Genomic DNA, 18,874 nt, shown 5'->3' on the forward strand with positions numbered 1-18,874 from the left:
CCGGGCCGGCCCAGCCCCCGCCCCGGGCCGGCCATAGGGCGTGGGGGGGGGGAGGAGCGGGGGAGGGGGGGGCCAGGGGGGCGGGGGCGCGGCTTTGTGGCGGCAGCGGACCGTGGAGGCCGGGTGCAGCCCCGTCGGCTCCGTGCTCTCGGCAGAAAAGGATTTTCTACGCCCCCCGCCCATCACTTGGATCTTGTCTGGGGAGGGGTGGGATCTTTTTCTGGAAGTCCCCCCCCCGCGGTGAAGGATTTGAGGCTGGGCTCCAATCGAGGCGGAGGCTGCAGGGCCCGCGGGCGCCCCCCGCCCCGCGCACGCCTCCCGGGAGCCCAGGAAGGCGCAGCCCCGGGGGGCCCCCCTGCGCCCCCGGAGGAGGCAGCGGCGGTGAGTCTCCCCCTCTTGCCTGCATGGCACCCTCGCCCGCGCCGGGGCAGGGGCCGCGGCAGGTGGGTGCTCAGGCCCCCGGGCCCGGGGGGTGCGGGGCGGCCGCCTGGGGGGCGGGTGGGGACGGGAGCGGGGAGGTGGTGGCGGGGGCAGCGCCCTGCTCTCCGGGGACCCGGCGCTAGACGCCTGTCTGGGTTGCGATCCGCCGCCGCTGCCGCCCCCCGAGGCGGCGGGGCTGGGCTACCTCCCCAGCCCCCTCCCCGGCTCCCGAGAGGGGCGTGTTAGGCGAGGAGGTGGGATCGGGGCGAGGCAGCCCCCCACCTCCCAGATGCTGGGGCTTGGAAATTAACGCGCGGTTGGAAAGGCAGCCACCCCGCCCCCACCCCGGAAAGCCCGTGCGGGAAACTGACTCGCTGCGTGACCCCGATATCAATGCCGCGCGGAGAGCAGGCCGCCCGCTCGCAGGTCCGCGCCCGCCGCGCCCCGCCACTCCACGTGCGCCCCGGGCCGCGCTCGCTCGGCCCGGGCCCTGGGGACCGCCGGCAAAGCAGGGGGGGACAGTCCCCAGAGAGTTACCACCTTCCCCGAAGTAAAGTTGGCGCCCCCCCACCCCCCCCGGAGGAGCAGGCGGCCATAGCACTTTGGCTTAGCTTTTGATGGGCAGGAGCGGGGGAAGAAAAAAAAAACCACACACACAACTAGGTTCCGGGGTGCAGAGTGAGGTGCGAGGGCCCGAGACCACACCGTGTTGCTCTGGCAAAAGTTAGGGGGGAAAAGGCATTCTGATTTGGGGATGGGGGTGGGAGTGGCCTTTCTGCTCTCCCCTGCTTCCAATCCCCACCGTGGGGAGCGTTGGAATGTGCCGCTCAGATCCTCTGAGGACACATCCATATTTATAATTTATTTTTAGGAGAAGTTGTGAAAAAGAGAGGGGGTTTAAAATGGGGAGAAAGGGTGGGGGGTGGCCTTTTCGGAACCCAGAGGCTAATTGAGCTGTTAAGGTGGAAATAATTTCCCCCAATAGGGGCAAGCAGCAAATTTGACTTTAATGAGGGACAATTAAGGGCATAAATAACTAAACTTTAGCTAGATGAGGGGGGGTGGGGTGGGGATTGTATGCCGCACCAAGGACACTCCTTTTGCGCTTTGCTAAGGGACATTTTGGGGGCCCAGCGTCTTCCCTGGGAAGCTTTCGGGCCCAACTGTAGGGCTGGGGTCAGGAGAGGGAAAAGATCCCGGCTTTGGGGTGGTCAGACACCCGCCCCCATCCCTCCCACCACCATCCTGGCTTGTCGGTGAGATCGACTGTCATCCCTGTAGGAAAACCCAGGATTCTTTTAATTATCCAGGATTCTCCAAAATCCTGCCGCTGAGGCAGCCTGCCCAGTGCTTTGAGCTGTGGAGGGGAACACACCTCTTTGGAAAGGTTTTGGAGGCTGTGGTCCCAGAATCGGGGTTTTGAGGGCGAGATGAGTTTATGTTTTATCCAACTGGCCCACAAAGTCCCGCTTTTGGGGTCATTCTAAACATCGAGGGATTCAGGCCCAGCAGTCCGTGGAGAGAGAGCCAAGAGCTGACACCTCCAAGTTGCACGTCTAAAAGCTGATTGGAGAAAGGGGGGGAGGTTTGCTACTTTTGGTAAAAGTGAAAGGCTGTTGGGGGGAGGTGGATAGTCTTGTGTGTGCGCGCGCACACACGCTCAGTTTGTTGTTGAACCTGCTAAGTTTTTAAGGGCCTCTTCCCTTGGGAGGCCAGAAAGAGATAAGGGAATTGTACAATTTTTTTTTTTTTTTGGTCCAGTGGTTTAATGAGATGTCGTAGAGGACAGGATTTGAAGGGAATGAGCGGCATCCCAGTTTGACACCCTCCAAATCAAACACCGCTGACGCTGTGAATGGTCATGACGTTAGATTTTTCTTCACATTTGTCAAAGGAGCACCCCTCTGCTGGCTTCCGCGGGGAGTCACGGTATTTCTTTGGTGCCTTGCCACGAGCCATATTTATAAGAGACTCAGGAGAGTGTGTTCACCGGGGCTCTCTAAGACAAGGGTGGTAGGGGCACAAATACCTTCCCAGAACAGTCACCTTATTAAGTTGCATTAATTTCAACACATACACACACACACACACACACACACGCATACCTCTGCCCTCCGGTTGTGACCTATGCAGACGCCCACATACCTTAAGTTGATTTACTTGCAAACCTGGATTTCAATCAGGTGTCCACAGCACCGAATGGGAAAGTGAGCTGTACCTAAAGAACTTTGGAACACAGGGTTCTGGATGGCACATTCTGTGTTTAACAGACATGAGACATGGACACACAGATGACATTTGCGCGCCGGGGCCTTGGCAAAAACAGTTTTTTACTTCCCGAGTTCTTTCTCTTTGTTACGGGACACGATGAAACAGCACAATTTTCAAGAGTCCACAGCCCCAGCGTGGCTCATGGATGGGAAACTGTCACGTTGTGACACAAATTGTGTTTGTGCTTTGCTGGATCGTCGCCCCGCCCCCGGCAGCCCCAGAGAGCTGTCAGATCCTATTTGCTTTGCTAAATAAGGATATCTCGCCAAATTAGCCTTTAATGATACTTGTACGAATCGGGTGCGTTGCGTGAATTAACGAGGCCGGAACGCGGAATGGTGGCCAAGACACTGAGCTCGCATCCAGGCGGTGAAGCCGTATGTTAACATGACTGGATTGTGAAGTGGGGAGAATCAGACAGAGTTTCGTGCCGAGTGTGAAGCGGGTCTGCTTTCCTGCGAGCATGTGCAATGGCGCGGCCCTGGCTGACACGCGGCCCCCGAACCGGCGCGTGGAACTCTGAATACATTTAGCGCAACTTGGCCCCCTTCGGAGTCTGGAAACAGGCAGGGTGGTATGGTGAAGGGCTTGTAAATCAGGACTCTGCCCTGAGAAGTCTTCAGTACTTGGGCAGAGAATCACAGCTCCTGTGCATGTTCCTACCACCACCCTCTCCCCGTCCTCCCCACAGCAATAAGAAAACACACACGCACATGCACACACACATGCGTGCGCGCGCACACACAAATTAACAAGGAACTGTAGAATATGCTGAATGCATTTTGGCTTTTCTCCTTTGGCCTGTGTGAAATTTCTCGAAGCGGTTGCTATCCACACCCCCCCACACACACCCCACCTCCAAGACGTGTGGATTCAGAAGAAAAAAAAAAATAGAAACTTGGAATTTAGTTCTTAGCAATATCTAAGATACAGCGAATCTCATCGGGACACAAATGTTTCAAAGGGGGGAAAAATATGATCTAGCCAGGGGTGAAATATTTAGAGGGGGTAGTGCAATGAGAGGAATACTTCCTTAAGAATAAAACACGCGTTTATGACTCAAACCAATGATAGGTGGGAAAGTCCCTACAAGGGAACACTCCCTCTTTTTCTTGCTCCCCAGCACCGCCCCCCTCAACACACACACACACACACACACACACACACCCTCCACCTTAAATATTAAGAACAGAAAGATGGTTCTTGCCAGGTAAAGGTACAGCTTTCTAGCAGCAGATCAGCTCACCCTCTTTTAATTGGGATCGTGGAGTAAATACCGCTCTTTCGGGCGGTGAGGATAAAAATTAGCCTGATCATGGTTAAGGGAAACTCGGTCCTTAGACTCACTTGCCAGAAAATACGTGCACGCACCAACAAAATAAAACATTGTTCTGGAATTTTCTCTCTTGCCCAGCATCCCAAACTTGGGAACATGTAAAGTCCCTTTTTTTTTTTTTTTCCCTGCTTATGTCCGGAACGAGGGAAACAAAACCACCACACGACCATGAGGTAAACCACCATCGGCTTTGCAGGCCCGGTAGCCAGGCAGGCTTTTCAAGCAAAAGGGTGGATGAGGTAGAGAGTTTGGAAGGAGTGAGCTTTGGGGTCCCGCCATCACCCTGAGCCCCCAGCCCTCCTCTGGTCTCCCTTTAGAGTGGCCAGTGATCTGATGCCCGCCCGGAATCTTGGGTTCTCGGGGGCATGTCCGTATTTACAGAGCCTTCAAGTTTCAGATTGTACATCATCTTCAAGCACCTGCATTTAAGGAACCACAGGGCAAACTTGTTTCTCGGGTGTCCCTGAATGGCCGCACCGCTCCACGAAAGGGGGACACACATGTAGGAAGTGGAAACTGCTGCTGGTGTCACAAGAAAGCCATGTTTAAAATGCACCCGGAAGATGGGGGGCAAATGGAGCCTTTTGTCCAGGATTTGCTTGGCCCCTGCAGGGAAGGGAGGTGGTGGCCACCTTGAGCCTGAAGTTAGCTGTGCGGCATGGTGTGAAAGTTTGCTCAGAGGCGTGCAGAAAACTAGGCTCTCTCGTTGGAATCGTGCGTGAGCTCAGTGCCCGGGCCTGTTGGCATCTCCGCCCGAGGCAGCCTGGACCACTGCCTGCCCAGGCCTGAACGCGGCCTGAGAGGCGCCGCCGGTGCCCAAACGAGCCCCCGGACAGGTGCCGGGGGTCTCTGCTCCCAGGACCCCGCCGGCAGCATTTATTGGCTAGAAGCGGGGTTGGGCTCCTGAGAGCGGCCTCCCCAGGGACTCTGCAGGGCTCAGTGTCCCATTTACCACGTGGGCTCTGGTGAGGGCAGAGCCCCACTTGGCTAAGCACAGCCTCCCAGATGCTCAGAGGGAAACAGATGAGGCCGTCCGAGGGGCTTGGGGCAAATCCGCCTGTGCGTGAGTCTAGAAGGTTCAGGGGCAGAGCTGTGCTTTTGCAGGCCAGCCGGAAGTCCTCTCCGGGATCCTCGCATTTGGGGTGGGCCCAGGGGGCGTGGCGCTGGGCCAGCAGCGTCTCAGCGACCGAGCAAGCTGCTGCCTTCCCCAGGCCTCTTCCATCGGGCAGCGAGGAAGACCCAGGCCAGCAGGGCAAGGGTTGCAGCCCCGAAGTGGGGAGAAGGCGTTGGAGGCCCATCAGGGGGCCTGCTGGGCAGACGAGGGGACCCTGAGCCGGCCTGGCGGGGAGGGGGGCGGCCGAGAGAGAAGTGGGTGGGCATCCCGGAGTTGAGCTTGCAGGGAAGAAGCCCGCTCAGGCATGCTGCACCCAGCCCTGAGTCAGCCCGTCCCACGGGACTCCCGTTTGGCCCCAGCAACTGGACTCCAGGCCACCCAAAGGCCTCGTGCGTGGGTTCCTGCTTGTGTCTTAGAATGGCATTAAAAGGTCCAGACCGGGCGCTCGCAGGCCGGGCCTTATTTAGCCTCAGCTTCACCCAGAGAATATTTTAGGTGCCGCTTGAAAGAAGAGATCGGGGCCGGGTTACCAGCTGTCACATGGAGAGCGTAGACTCGCTCCCTTGCAGGCCTGGCCCCGACCGCCCGGTGCTCACCGGCACAGATGCCCCGCGTCCCTGCCAGGGCTCCGGGGCCACGCGACAGGGGCCAAGGAGCCGGTTCTGGGCCGGGAAGGCTTTGCGTCCCGTTTTCGGTCCAACGGCGATAAGGCAGAGGCGGCCTCCATTCACAGAGCTCACAGAGGCTGTTCTCAGCCCCTCTCTCTTCTCTCGATGGCCCAGTGTGATATGCCAGCCTGCTGGGTGAGCAGCCTCCTCCTCGGGTGTCAGCAGCCGTGGGGGAGGTTAACCCTTTCAGGGCCCAGGGGTGCTGGCCGGCCTGGGGCACCTGCACCTGCAGAGAGCTTGCAGGCCACCGGCCCCAGGGGAGACAGTGTGCTGGACTTCTTAGTCCTCGATATCTAGTGGCCAGACCTGAGAGATGGCTTCCTGGACCTGAGCGGGGATTCCCCCTCCCCCACCCACTTCTGCCCCATCAGCCACCACCACCACCACGCTCCCCTACCCAAGCCATGGAAACAGGTGCTCCCCTTTCCAGATACTTCCCCCTGGGTTTCCACGTTGACTGCCTTTCTCCCGCATTCCACACCAGGAGGTATTGATGGATGCATGGCTCCCTTAGATGGGTAAGGAGATTTCAGGAAGCATCCATCGGGGTCTTGGGGAAGCGTCACAGGCGAATCCTGGAAGTGACCTGGTCCTTCCCACCTGCTCTGGGGTTCCCGATCTTGGTGTGTTCTGGGCCACAGAGAAGGCGCGTCCATCTCGAAGTGGCTGCACAGCGACATGTTTAGCCAATTATCGGCCAATGATCATCAGGCTTTTGGGGAGCCTAGGTGGAGCCGCCGCAGACCATGAAAGCTTTGGCTTGTTTCAAGGTTGCTCTCACTTCATACATTTTTTCCTTTTTAGTTCTGGCTCCCGGTGCTCCGAGCACCACCACTTCCTGCCCAGCTGGTTCGTTACCGCAGGGAAAATGAGGGACTTTTGGGGGCAGATGTGTTTCCATTCTACTATCATAATGCCCCTAAAAATCCTTATTGCTCTTGCAGTATTCCTCGGGGGCCCTGGGCTAGCTGGGAAGGTGGCAGCTCTGAGGTCTTCCAGCAACTAAAAGAAGAGAAAGATGTTCCCCCCAAATTCTCCCAGCACACACCTCACAGCTGGTTACGGCCACACGAGAAAGAAAAAGGCGCCATCCACAGACAGTGTTGCTAATTGTGCTTTTTTGCCCTCCAGGGGCGGGGGGCGGGGAGGGAAGGGGGAAGAGGGGGAAGGGGGACGCGTGGGGGCAAGGTGGGAAAGGTGGAAAACGAGCAAGTGTTACCTGTTTGACCAGGCGGGTGAGGCGACTCTCACCCTTCAGCCTGGTCCTTCCAGCGGGGCCTCCTGGGATCTTCACCTTGGCAGGGGGCCCTGGCCAGTCCTGGCTTTCTCCCCCCTCCCCCGATCCCTGAGCCAGGTCACTTTCCCACTCTCTGCCTCGGTTTCCCTATCTGCCAAGGGAGGGGCCACACTCCAGACTCTGGCCTGGAAGGGATCATAGTTGCCACCCACGGCTATAATGAGCTCAAGCGCTATATGAGCCCCGAAGGCTTTGTGGCGGGCTTTGAAAATGGGGAAGTTAAAGCATTCATTGGGGAAGGGATTGGTACTAATATTTCCTAACACACGCCTTATATGCTGAGGCGACTCAAACAAGGAGGGGAGACCATAGCCCCACAGTGAGCATGGGTTTCTGGAATCAGCTGGGACTCCTGCTGTGTCGCCCCAGGCAAGTGGCTCAACCTCTCTGGGCCGCCATTTCCTCCCACGTGAAACCCACAGCTTAGAATAGCCACCTCCCAAGTCTGATGCGCAGATCTACCCAGCGATTGTAAGTGGTACCTGGTTCCAGGTATACATTATTCTCCTAGGTATTTCTTTGTACGGCTAATTTCTGTTTGCAGCAAGCAACTGGTTTTCAATTGGGGGTAGGAATAGAAGGCCCCCTTTTTATACCAACTTATTTAAGTGAAAGAGGGTACGTTGCTTAGAAGAAACATATTAAGCAAGGAACGGTAGAGGTAGCCTGAGGATGGGGCAGAAATCGAGACAGTCAAGTTTCCTAGACCCACTGAATTAAGCATTCGTGTATGTCTTAGCGATTTTCAGCACCCACATCCTCGGGTCGCCAATTCAAATCTGTGGCGGGCTCCACCCATGACAGCCAGGATGTCACACGTCCTCGCTTCTCAGGGGTGCCCCCACCCCTTCCCCGCCCACCCACACCAGTGACATCTCCGCCCCTACACCCCTCACCCCCATAGCTCAGATTTGTCTCCGGCCTTAGGGTGGCGATGACCCAGCGCCCTTCCCCCTCCCCAGGGCACCTCTCTGGGCCTCAGTTTCTCAGTGAGGTGGGAGAAGAGAACCCTCTGTCCCAGATCAAGGAAGTCACAGGGCTCCATCAGGCAGCTGCCGTGGTTCACAAACAGCACCAGTGGCCCTGGGACCGGCAGCGCCCTCAGCCTGCAGGGACGCTCCTTCGACAGGCCACCCTGTGCCAGGCCCGGGCACCAGCCCCTGCCTGCCCTCCCCCGGGACGGTGGCTTTACAGGGAAACAGTGAGCGTGCGGTCCCAGCCAGCAGGGGCGGACTCTGGTTTCAGTTTCTGCTGTGTCATGGGGTGGGGGGTGGCATCAGGAGCAGCCCAGCCGCCCTAGCACAACCCCCGCCCCTGGCCCGCGGCCCGCCAGGATGGGGGCTGGGCCTTCAGGCACCCCTTCCATGCCTCCCTCCCACACGGTGGGGAGAACCCCAGGTGGGAAAAGCCAGGAGGGAGAGAGAGGATTTCTTTAGCTGTGGGATCTCCCCAGAACAAGTTCTTAAGCCACACAGTCTTAAAGTTCTGAGAATTGCAGCTGTTGATTCTGGATCCGAATGCCCTGGCTGGACACCTGCTTCCTGATTCCCTTTGCTAAGCACATGTCTCGTCAAGGACCTACTTTGTGCTAAGCACCGCACCAGGAGCCAGGGACGCAGCCGGGAGCAAGACAGCCCCTGTCTGCACAGGGCTCCCCCTTGAGTCAGGGGAGACAGACGAAAGGGAAAGCAAACAAAGAATCCCACATTATGGAGGCAATTTCACACGCTAGACTTGGTGTTAGCACCTCAGGGAAGGGGCATGCCTTCCTGCCTGTGTGTGTCAGTCACGTGTCAACTCCGGGGACACACAGGTAGGTTAAGAACGCAGACCAGGGCCTGGATAGCCCAGGTTTGAATCCGGATGCTTCCACTGACTGTTGTGTGACCTCAGGCAAGCTCCCTCTCCTCTCTGGGCCTCTGTTGCCCCATCCAGATGTGCTAGAATAATAGTACCTACATGACAGGGCTGCAGTGAGGAGGACTTCAACGCACGTCCCTAAAGAACTAAGGATGGTGCTTGGCATTGACCACGAGCTGCCTAAGGCATAACCATTACCTAAGAGTAACAAATGGCCACTATTCTCATAGGCACCTCATCTCCCTTTACAGCCGCAACCAACCCTTAGGTGGGCCTTAACAGGTCCTTGTTCAGATGAGAAAACCGGGGCGCAGGGAGACGCCCAGCTGGAAGAGTCTGACCCCAGGTTGTGGGCCCGGCCCTAGTTTTAATGCCCTGCTGTTGTCATCCTGACATTTTTAATAATTTTGGCACACGGGGCCCCGGGTTCTCATTTTGCAAACTGGGGAGCCAGCCCTGCCCAGATCTGATTAACCCCCAAAGCAGTCACTCTGAACTCCTACCATCCACAGAGCCTACAGCCAGGTCCAGAGTAATTGTCCAATTCACCAGTGCAGGGTTCGGTGTGGGATGGAAATCCTGGGGACAAAAGGAAGGTCGATTACAGGGCTGAACTGCTCGGATGCTTATTGGTTTGTTTGTCGCCCCTTTGAGAAGTCAAGGGGGACACAGCCAAGGGCAGGCACTGTCATTCATTCACGGCTGTACCCCCAGGACCCAGCATGTATGAGCTGCTCAGTTAATGTCCGTGAAGCTAAGCGAATGAATGGGGAGGCCGCTGTAGATCCAGATCCAAACCGATATAAAGGACACCTCCCAGGAAAGCAGGTCGTCAGGGGGGGTGCAATGTCAGCCCTGGCCACCCCAGCAGGCTTCTAGGTAGCCCCTGAAAGGTGTGGGGATGTGCACCTCGTTCCTCCCTGCCCCGACCACCCCTGCCAACACTCTGCAGCAGAACGCTGTTGAACAGCTGCCGGTGGGGAGCTCAGGGACAACACGGGTATTTACAGACACGTGGGCCCGGATTCCTGAGCACCTGTTACTGGAGAAGATGCAGAGTTCAGTCGAAAACATAACTCCGGTTTTAGTTCTGGGCAGGTTCAAATCCCAGCCAGGGGTCAGGGAGGCAGTTTCCTGGGCCATTAAATGAGAGGGTTTGGATTTGTGGATCAGAGGTCCTTCTTCCTCTGAAATTAGAGGCCTTTTATACTCTCATAGCTCCAAATTATAAATATTACTAAGAAGCAGAGAATCATCTGAAAAGCCTTTAGGATATTTAGGACAATAAGAAACATTTGTATGTTTCGCCAACTGTTTTTACGAAACAGGCACGCTCTCTGCTGCTTCAGATAACCCCATAAAGTCAGAGTCGTCGGCCTCTTTTTCTAAATAACACAACCACCAGCATATATTGAGCGCTTTATACATACTAGGCACTTGACACGCATGAAGTCATTGCCCAGGGAGGCACTATCACTGCCTTCAGCTCGCTGATGAGGAAACACTTGAGAAACTGACCTGCCCAAGGTCACACAGCCAGCATGTGATGAGCTGGGGTTCAAGCCTGGATCTTCCATCTCAGGGACCAGCAGACTTGCCCCGTAAAAGGCCAGATACTAAATATTCTCGGCTCTGCAGGCCCTATGGTCTGTGTCACAGCTCCTCCACTCGGCCATTATAACAAAAACGCAGACACAGACAACACAGAAATGAACCGACGTGGCTGTGTGTTCCAATAAAACTTTATTTACAAAAACAAGACATGGGCCGAATTTGGCCCACCCCTGTTCCAGACTCAAAAACCTGCCTTCCGGTTTGGCCCGGGCAACATTCTTTCCCATCCTCTCTCCCCATCTGTGAAGTGAGTAAGTTATGTTTAGGTCAGAGATGCCTGGCTCTGGAGAGATTGAATCGGCCTCTCTTTTTTTGAGGGAATTTACAACTATTAGGAATTATTAGTGACTGCCATAATAGGACACCGTGGGGATTTGAAAGCTGTAATTTTAATAGCTGTGACTGAGTAACTTTTTAAAGACGAAAGGGTTATAGTTTAGAAAGATACCTCACTGGGGCACCTTGGCTGTGGAAGGAACTTCTCAGAGAAGGCAGTTTTCTGAAGTCTGTGAGAATGGAAAGAGAATGAAAAACAGCTTAAGGCACAAGAAGGTAACTGAAAGGCAGGATAGCAGTGTGTGTGTGTGTGTGTGTGTGTGTGTGTGTGTGTGTGTGTGAGAAAGAGAGAGGGTATAGGAGAAAGGGGATTTCCCAAAAGGCAAGAAGCTGAAGACTAAGGATTCCTGGTGGGAGAAGTGGGGGGGGCATCACTTATTTTTTAAACACCTTTATTGAGATATAACCCACTTACCATCCAATTTACCCATTTAAAGTGGACAGTTCAATGGCTTTGAGTATATTCATAGGGTTGGGTCTTCATTATCATAGTCAATTTTAGAACCTTTTTATCACCTCAAAAAGAAACATCAGTGTCCTAATCCTCCTCCCCCCCACCCTAAGCAATCACTTATCTACTTTCTTCTCTATAGATTTGCCCGTTCTAGACATTTCACATGAAGCAGTGTATGATCCTTTGTGAATGGCTTCTTTCCCTGAGCATTGTGTTCTCAAGGTCTTTCCACGCTGTAGCATACCACAGGACTTCATTCCTTCATTCCTTTTTGTGGCTGAATAGTATTCATTTTTTTATTTATCCATTTGTCAGGTGATGGACATTTGGATTGTTAACACTTCCTGGCTATTAGGAATAATGCAGCTTTCAACACTTGTGTAGGCGTACGTATTCATTTCTCTTGGGCGTATACCCTAGAAGTGTGATTTCTGGGTCATATGGAAGCTCCATGTTTAACATTTTGAGGAGCTGCCAGAAGCACGTCTTATATTGCCTTTTTCTACTTTGTATTTTCTACTTTCCCGCCATATTGAATGTAAGTAAAATACTGTAATGAGCACTGGAACCCATCATCAACAATTACCAGCCTTTGCCAGTCCTGAGTCATTTGCCTTCCCTCCATCCCCTTTGTCACTCTTCGAAGAGTTCGAAGCCAATTCAAGCACTGACTTTATGTTGTTAACTTGGCTGAGGGCTCAACACTTGTCTTCCGTCCCAAACCTTCAGAGTGTCCTCCGCCCACATCTTTGTGTGGGTAGAATTTGGGGAGATCAGAGGAATTGGGGCAGAGGACCGAGTGGGTCAACGTGGGGTGGAAAGAAACAGCTCCTGAACAAAGCAGGACTGGCTACGTAATTTGCACAATGAAAATATGGAGCCCTTTGTTCAAAAATTATTCAGAAGTTCAAGGTGACAACAGCAGAGCATTAAACCAAACATAGGCCCTGTGCAACTGTACGTGTCACATGCCCATGAGGCCAGCAAAAGGGTGCCCGAGCAGAACTAATTCATTAGACACAGGAATTTAGAGCTTTGGTGCCTAGGACAGACATAAGCACCCCTCACCCCCAATCCCTGGAACGTTTCCAAGAGAAGTTGGGTCTCCCATGTGGGAGACAGTGGCATGAGGGACAGAGTTCAAGCCCGTTCCATCTGAATCTCCAAAAATAAGATGACCCCAGCTGACATGTGGGTTATAAGTACTTAAAAAAATTAGCCATTTGCCTTAAGCCTTCCTCCCTAAGAGCCTGCAGTTGTTTTATTTAGGCACACCATTTTGTCCTGGACTCTGAGTGTCCTCTGATCTCACAGCAGATGACAGGGCTGCAGTCTTCAGAACAGAGGCCCCCTGGTTAGCAAACCATCCAGAGCAGTGGCAGGACTAGGGATGCCCTTTTGAGGCAGGTGGTCATGGCAGACACTGGCAGCCCATCATGGCACCCGATCCCTCTCAGCTCCATCATCCTTCTCAAGGATGGTCTCCACCAACCAAAGGAACCTTATTTCTTGTGCTAATCCAGTCTCACCGCAAGAATGTATACTCTTTACTCAGGACACCAAGAGATTCAGAGCCCCCAGTGTGTGTTTGGATGATGCCCAGTGATGCACTTACATTAACAGTGTTGTCATGGAGGGGTATACAACACGACTGGGAAGGGGGTCGGGGAGGAGAGAGGGACTCCTTGAGGAAAGAACAGGTAAGGACCTTGTACCTCCTCCTGTTCTCTGCTGCAAGTTCAATGAGTGAACGCACGTTCATTCACTCCTCAGTTCCTTTTTTTTTTTTTTTTTTAAGATTTTACTTATTTATTTGAGAGAGAGAATGAGAGAGAGAGAGAGCATGAGAGGGAGGAGGGTCAGAGGGAGAAGCAGACCCCCCGCTGAGCAGGGACCTCCCCCCCACCCAATGTGGGACTCGATCCTGGGACTCCAGGATCATGACCTGAGCCAAAGGCAGTGCTTAACCGACTGAGCCACCCAGGCGCCCTCACTCCTCAGTTCCTCACCTACACCATAGAAGGGGCTGTGTACTGAGCAGGGGCAATGCAGCCCTCAAAAGGACAGGCGCAGTTCCTACCCTTAGCAGAAGTGGCAATCATCAACCAAAGATGATGAAAAAAAAATTTTTTTTTAATTTGATTAAAATAAATAATGACAGTAGCAAAAAAAAAAAAAAAAAAAAAAAGAACTACAACAGGTCTGAGTAAATCCTGCGGGCAGCTCGGGGGGTTGGGAGACCGTATAGTGGATCTTAAAGCGTCTGACTCAAGATTGAGGCAATTCTCAGCCAAGTAAATGTAGAAGCACAGCCAGCAGATGTCTCTGGAGGAGTGAGATGGCTCTGGGTTTTTTATTATCTATGGGGTTTTTGTTTTAGGGGTTTGGGGGGTTTGTTTTGCAAACACCTCCTCCCCCACTTCCGCTCAAACACCTGACACTGGTGAGAATACGACCAAAGATGGCCACCCACGACCCCCATCCCTCCGCTACAGTAATTGGGCCAAACACGGACATGTGACCAAACATGACCAATCGCAGCAGCCCACTTCGGTGCCAGATAGCAGTAATTGGTCCAGGTGTGGTCACATGACCCAAGCACAGCCAATCGAGGCTTGTCCTACCTGGAGCGGGCGGGAAGGTTGCTTTAGCTCCACTCTCTAGCGTCCAGAGGTGCCCGTGGCCCCAGACATTGAGGTCAACAAGCAGAGAGAGGGAGCGATGAGAGATGGGATGGGGGTGGGGAGGAAGGAGAGAGGCCGGCGCTAAGTTCTGTCCCCACAGCATTACACGTGCTGGATCCAGGAGCAGCTCAGCCTTTTCCCTCATCACAGCTACCAGAGTGATGAATCCCCCGTATTGCCTCAGTCGGATCAACTCTGGTTTTTGTGCAGCCCAGAGCACCCCAATTCAGGATGTGGGGACTGTGTCCTCTCTGTGGACTGTGTGAAGCTAAAAGGGGTAGGTTATCCTCAGAACTCATCGTCCCCGAGGTGTGCCTGCCGTACGTGAGGATACAAGAATCCCCAGACACGCGTCCCTGTGCTACCCCATCGCCCATTCATTTCCCACTGAATCAGAGCTACGCCCTTGCTCTTGAACGTGTACATCAGGCCCTTTTCCTGCTTGCCTGTCTCCCCAGCCTCGCCCCCAGCGTACCCCCACCTCTCCTCCCCACGCTGCTCTCCACCATGGGCCACGCATGCAGCTTATCCTGGCCAAAGCTCCCAGGCCTACCGTGTTATATTTGTGGTGATCTGTTCACACCTGTTGCCCCCCATGAGTGAGGATCTTGGGCATGGGGACCCTGGACATCTTTGCGTCCCCAGCTGCTGGCCCACAGTAGGCAGACAACAAACGTGGGAGGAAGGGAGGCGGGGAAGGAAAAAGGGGGAGAAGGGTAGCTCATTCCTACCGATTCTGGTCCAACCAATGGGTGCCCGGTAGGGTCAAGTTCTGTGCTCGCTTCCTCTGCTCAATACTCTCCCTTCAGGTGGACACGAAGCCCCTGCCCGCATCTACTCCAGTGTCCCCTCCCCATTCTCCCAGGGTCCTGTCTTCCTTCCATGTTTTCTTGTTCTCTTCAGCCCCTGCCACCATCATGGGTCCTTCTCTCTAGTTAACGATCTCTCTCCCGCTTATGTGTCAGCCCCAGGTGGTCAGGCATCTCTGGTTCTCTGCTGTCTCCTCAGGACCTGGACCCGTGCCTGCCACCAACTAGATGCTGAAGAAATATCTGTCTGTGGAATGCATGAATGCATTCTTTGTGTTCCCCCAAACACACAGGACTACCAAACTTATTCGTAAAGTACCTATGTGCTTCATGCATTTTATAGGGGTTACAAAAGCCAGGTGATGTGTTAGTTTCCTAGGGCTGCCGTAACAAATTGATACAAACTAAGAGGCTTAAAATGACAGAAAGGTAGGATTTCACAGTCCTGGAGGCTAGAAGTCCGTAACCTGGCAGAGCCACACTCCCCCCAGGTGCTTCAGGGGAAGATCTGTACCTTGCCTCTCCCATCGTCCTCGACTTGTGCCCACATCACTCCAATCTCTGCCTGTGTCTTCATGCGTTCTTATTCTTGCTGTGTCTGCCTCTGTTTCTCTCTTCTAAGGATGCATGCAGTGCCCCTCTGGATCATCCAGGATAAACTCATCTCAAGATCCTTGACTTAAGCCCATCTTTTGCTAGATAAGGTCATATTCACAGGTTCCAGAGACTGGGAAGTGGGCGTATCTGGTGTCTCTCTGAGACCACCGTGCATCCCACTCCAGGTTATTTGCATAAAGAAACCAGAAAAGCTGGGCTGTCTGGGTGGCTCAGTCAGTTAAGCATCCGACTCTTGATTTCAGCTCAGGTCATGATCTCAGGGTCATGGGATCAAACCCTGCGTCGGGCTCTGAGCTGAGCATGGAGTCTATTTAAGATTCTCTCTCAGGGGTTGAGACACAGGCATCGTATAGTCTTGGCTTATTTTGAAATTCAGACACTGAAATTGTTTAATTCTCTGTTTTCCAGCCTTGCCTACACTGACACTTTTGCACTAACACTGGGGGCAGGGGTGGGGCCTGGGGATGGGGGACGTTGATTGTTAAGCCAAGCCATTTATTTTTGCATTTGATGCACTTCTAAATTCCAATCTATCTGACAACCCATACTGTTATTAGTGTCTTGACTGTTTTTCCTCAAGTCTATAAAGTCTCTTCATCTATAAGAGTCTTGCTTCTCCACAAACCAGAAGGTTTTCTCCAGATATGAAAGCAGTTGCAGCTCTCTGCTCACCATCACTTCCTATAAATCAGTTCAACAAAGTTTCATCTGCCCACTGTTGTTTGACGATTGCCATAGACTTTCATTTCAGCAGGTTTTTTGCTATTGTTACCATAGGATTAATGGTATTGTACATTCTATATTTTAATTGGAAGAAGTCATAATGCTGTTTACAATAGCAAAAGATTGGAAACAATTCAAAAAAAAAAAAAAAAGATTCTCTCTCAGGGAACCTAGGTGGTTCAGTCGGTTAAGTGTCTGACTTTGGCTCAGGTCAGGATCCCAGGATCCTGGGATCGAGTCCTGCATGGGGCTCCCTGCTCAGCAGGGAGTCAGCTTCTCCCTCCGCCTTTCCCCCTCCCTCCCTGGCTTGTGCTTTCTCTCGCTCACTCACTCTCTCTCTCTCAAATAAAATCTTTAAAAAAATTAAAAAAAAAAAAAAAGATTCTCTCTCTCCCTCTGCCCCTCCCCCACTCCCTCTCTCGAAAGAAAGAAAGAAACCAGAAAAGCATGGATTCCCACCACCACTCCACTAGCCTGACAGATACGTAATGAAAAGAGTATTATCATTTTATATTGCTCCAGAGTGTGGAAATCATATCAAAAACACGATTTTAGGTTATTTAATTGCCCTAGATTTTGAAAATAATACCATGCTGGTGGTAAGAAAAAGAGTACAGAAGAGGATAATGTGGGAAATGAAGGAACACCCCCTTGGTGATTTATCTTTAATTTTGCTTTCTAAACAGTAACCGCTGGATGCAGTTTGCATAATCTCCATACATTTTCAAAGCCTGTTCAAGTGCATTCACTTTTTTTGCTCATAACATTAAGCAAGCTGGGGGCGTTCCAATATATCCTGAAGACGTGACAGCCCGCAGACCCACCTCATTCTTTCTAATGCCTTCTAGCATTGCACCATACTTAACCTGTCCCCTACCAGCCAGCATTTCAGTTAACGCCAGGATTTTGCCATTATAACATATACTCTCTTTGGCATGTGTCCAAGTATACTCACAGGATACGTTCCTAGAAGCAGAATGTCTCAGGCCAGAGGATACGTGCATTTTTTATTTCTACAGCTACTGCCCAATGCCCATCAAGAGCGCATGGGTGGGGGAGCCCGTTTCCACGGCCTCGCCCACCCCAGCAAGGACGCAGTGTGTCAGGGGAAAAATGTCCCAAATGAGGTAAGCGGACTTGCCATGTGGACCTGGGTGGGGGTGGACGTGGCCCCTTTCTGAGGTGATAAGCTGCTCAGAGTTCTCATCAGCTTGGGTTTTATAAACAAAGGCAGAGTTTGGGGAGGTGAGCCAGAGCCATGCAGTGAGAAGCGTTGCGCAAGTCAGTATTTATTTCTTTAGCGCAGTTAGAACTTAAATATGGTCAAAACATATTCTCCTTTTAATTTACACAAACAAATATGTTCCCCGGCTGACACCTCCGGTGCCAAGTTTCTAGGGGAAATGAAATTCTACTGTGAGATTATAAACCACTAGGGAGAAGAGGAGAATGGAAAAGCCACTGCAAGTTTGCTTTTCACGTCCAGAACCGGCTGCTGAGAGGTGTCTCTTTCTGTGTTAGTTGCAGATAAACCTGCCAGTAATTTTAGTGAACGAGGCGTGGAGCACATAGAGGCCAGAAGATGGAAAACACTGCGGGTTTGATAAAAGGAGTTCTGCTCGGCTCGGAATCCTCCCTCCTGCTAGTCCCGCTGAGATCTATCTGGAGAGGGTCTGACGGATTGAGGAAAAAGAAATGAGACCAACGTTGAGTCTCCTTTCAAGGGCTGTGCTAATATAAAACCAAACAACTTGAAATTGTTCCAAGAGGGGATTAAAGCAACATGTTATTTGGAGTGATTGCTTAATTTATTGAGCTGCGGCTAGATCTGTAACAAAATACAGCCCTCGCAACTGATAACCTCCTGCTGCAATTGAACTTCTACAATTAAGGAACATTTTCCAAGAGTTTCTCTGGAACGGCTTCGAATTTTTAGTCTCCGTGGTGGGGTGCTTCTGAGCACTCCATTTCTGGGCAAGTTTTTGTGTTGTTGTTTTTGTTTTTTCAAGAGTGATGGGCTGATGTTAATAAGGAAAGGAAGCAGCCTTTCATTGAATGCCTTGTCTTCACCATGTGCTTAATATACATTATCTCTAATCCTGACAACAGCCCAGTGAAGTAACTCTTATTAGTCCCTATTTTACGGATATGAAGCTTGTAGCTGTTAAGTCATTTTCCAGAGTGGCGCTGCCCAAGACTGTAGCTCCTAGTCATATGTGGCTATTTTTGTGTAAATTAGCTAAGAGTTAAAAAATCTGAACATTCACTGCCTGGGTTGCACCAGCAACTAGTTCACTGGGGCCAGTGGCTGTCACACTGCACAGCAGAGATACAGACCATTTTGATTACTGCAGAAAGTTCGAGGGATTGGTGCTCTTTCAGTGATTTCAGAGGCAGGAACTGGGAGCGTCAGGATTCAAACCCAAGCTTCTTTGAAGGAAGCACTATTATCACCCCTGGCTTCTTTCTTCTCTTCCTTCGGCTGAGAAGCAGACACTAGAGCAGTGATTCTAAACCCTAGGTACACATTAAAATAACCCAGACTGCTTTAAAAAACAATACTGATGTGAGGGTCCCGGCCCCAGGGATTCTGACTTAATTGTGATCGGGAGGGTTTTTTGTAAGTCCTCATGTGATTCAAGTGTGCAGGCAGGATTGGGAGCAGCTAGA

At 52.3% G+C, this 18,874-nt stretch overlaps 1 long non-coding RNA gene across 8 annotated transcripts; it reads left to right on the forward strand.

Moving 5' to 3' along the window:
• Positions 1–108: 108 nt before the first annotated feature.
• LOC118021850 lies at positions 109–17,999 on the forward strand. Of its 8 annotated transcripts, none has more exons than XR_004682321.1 (4): positions 109–443; positions 2,182–2,349; positions 17,224–17,331; positions 17,726–17,999. It is a non-coding gene; the product is annotated as an uncharacterized LOC118021850 (long non-coding RNA). The 8 variants fall into 8 exon arrangements; XR_004682320.1 differs by having other exon boundaries at positions 109–381; XR_004682322.1 differs by lacking the exon at positions 2,182–2,349.
• The last annotated feature ends 875 nt before the right edge of the window (positions 18,000–18,874 follow it).

This window comes from Mirounga leonina, unplaced genomic scaffold, assembly GCF_011800145.1.
Source record: "Mirounga leonina isolate KUSES-001 unplaced genomic scaffold, KU_Mleo_1.0 Mir_175, whole genome shotgun sequence".
NCBI classification, from domain to species: Eukaryota; Metazoa; Chordata; class Mammalia; order Carnivora; family Phocidae; genus Mirounga; species Mirounga leonina.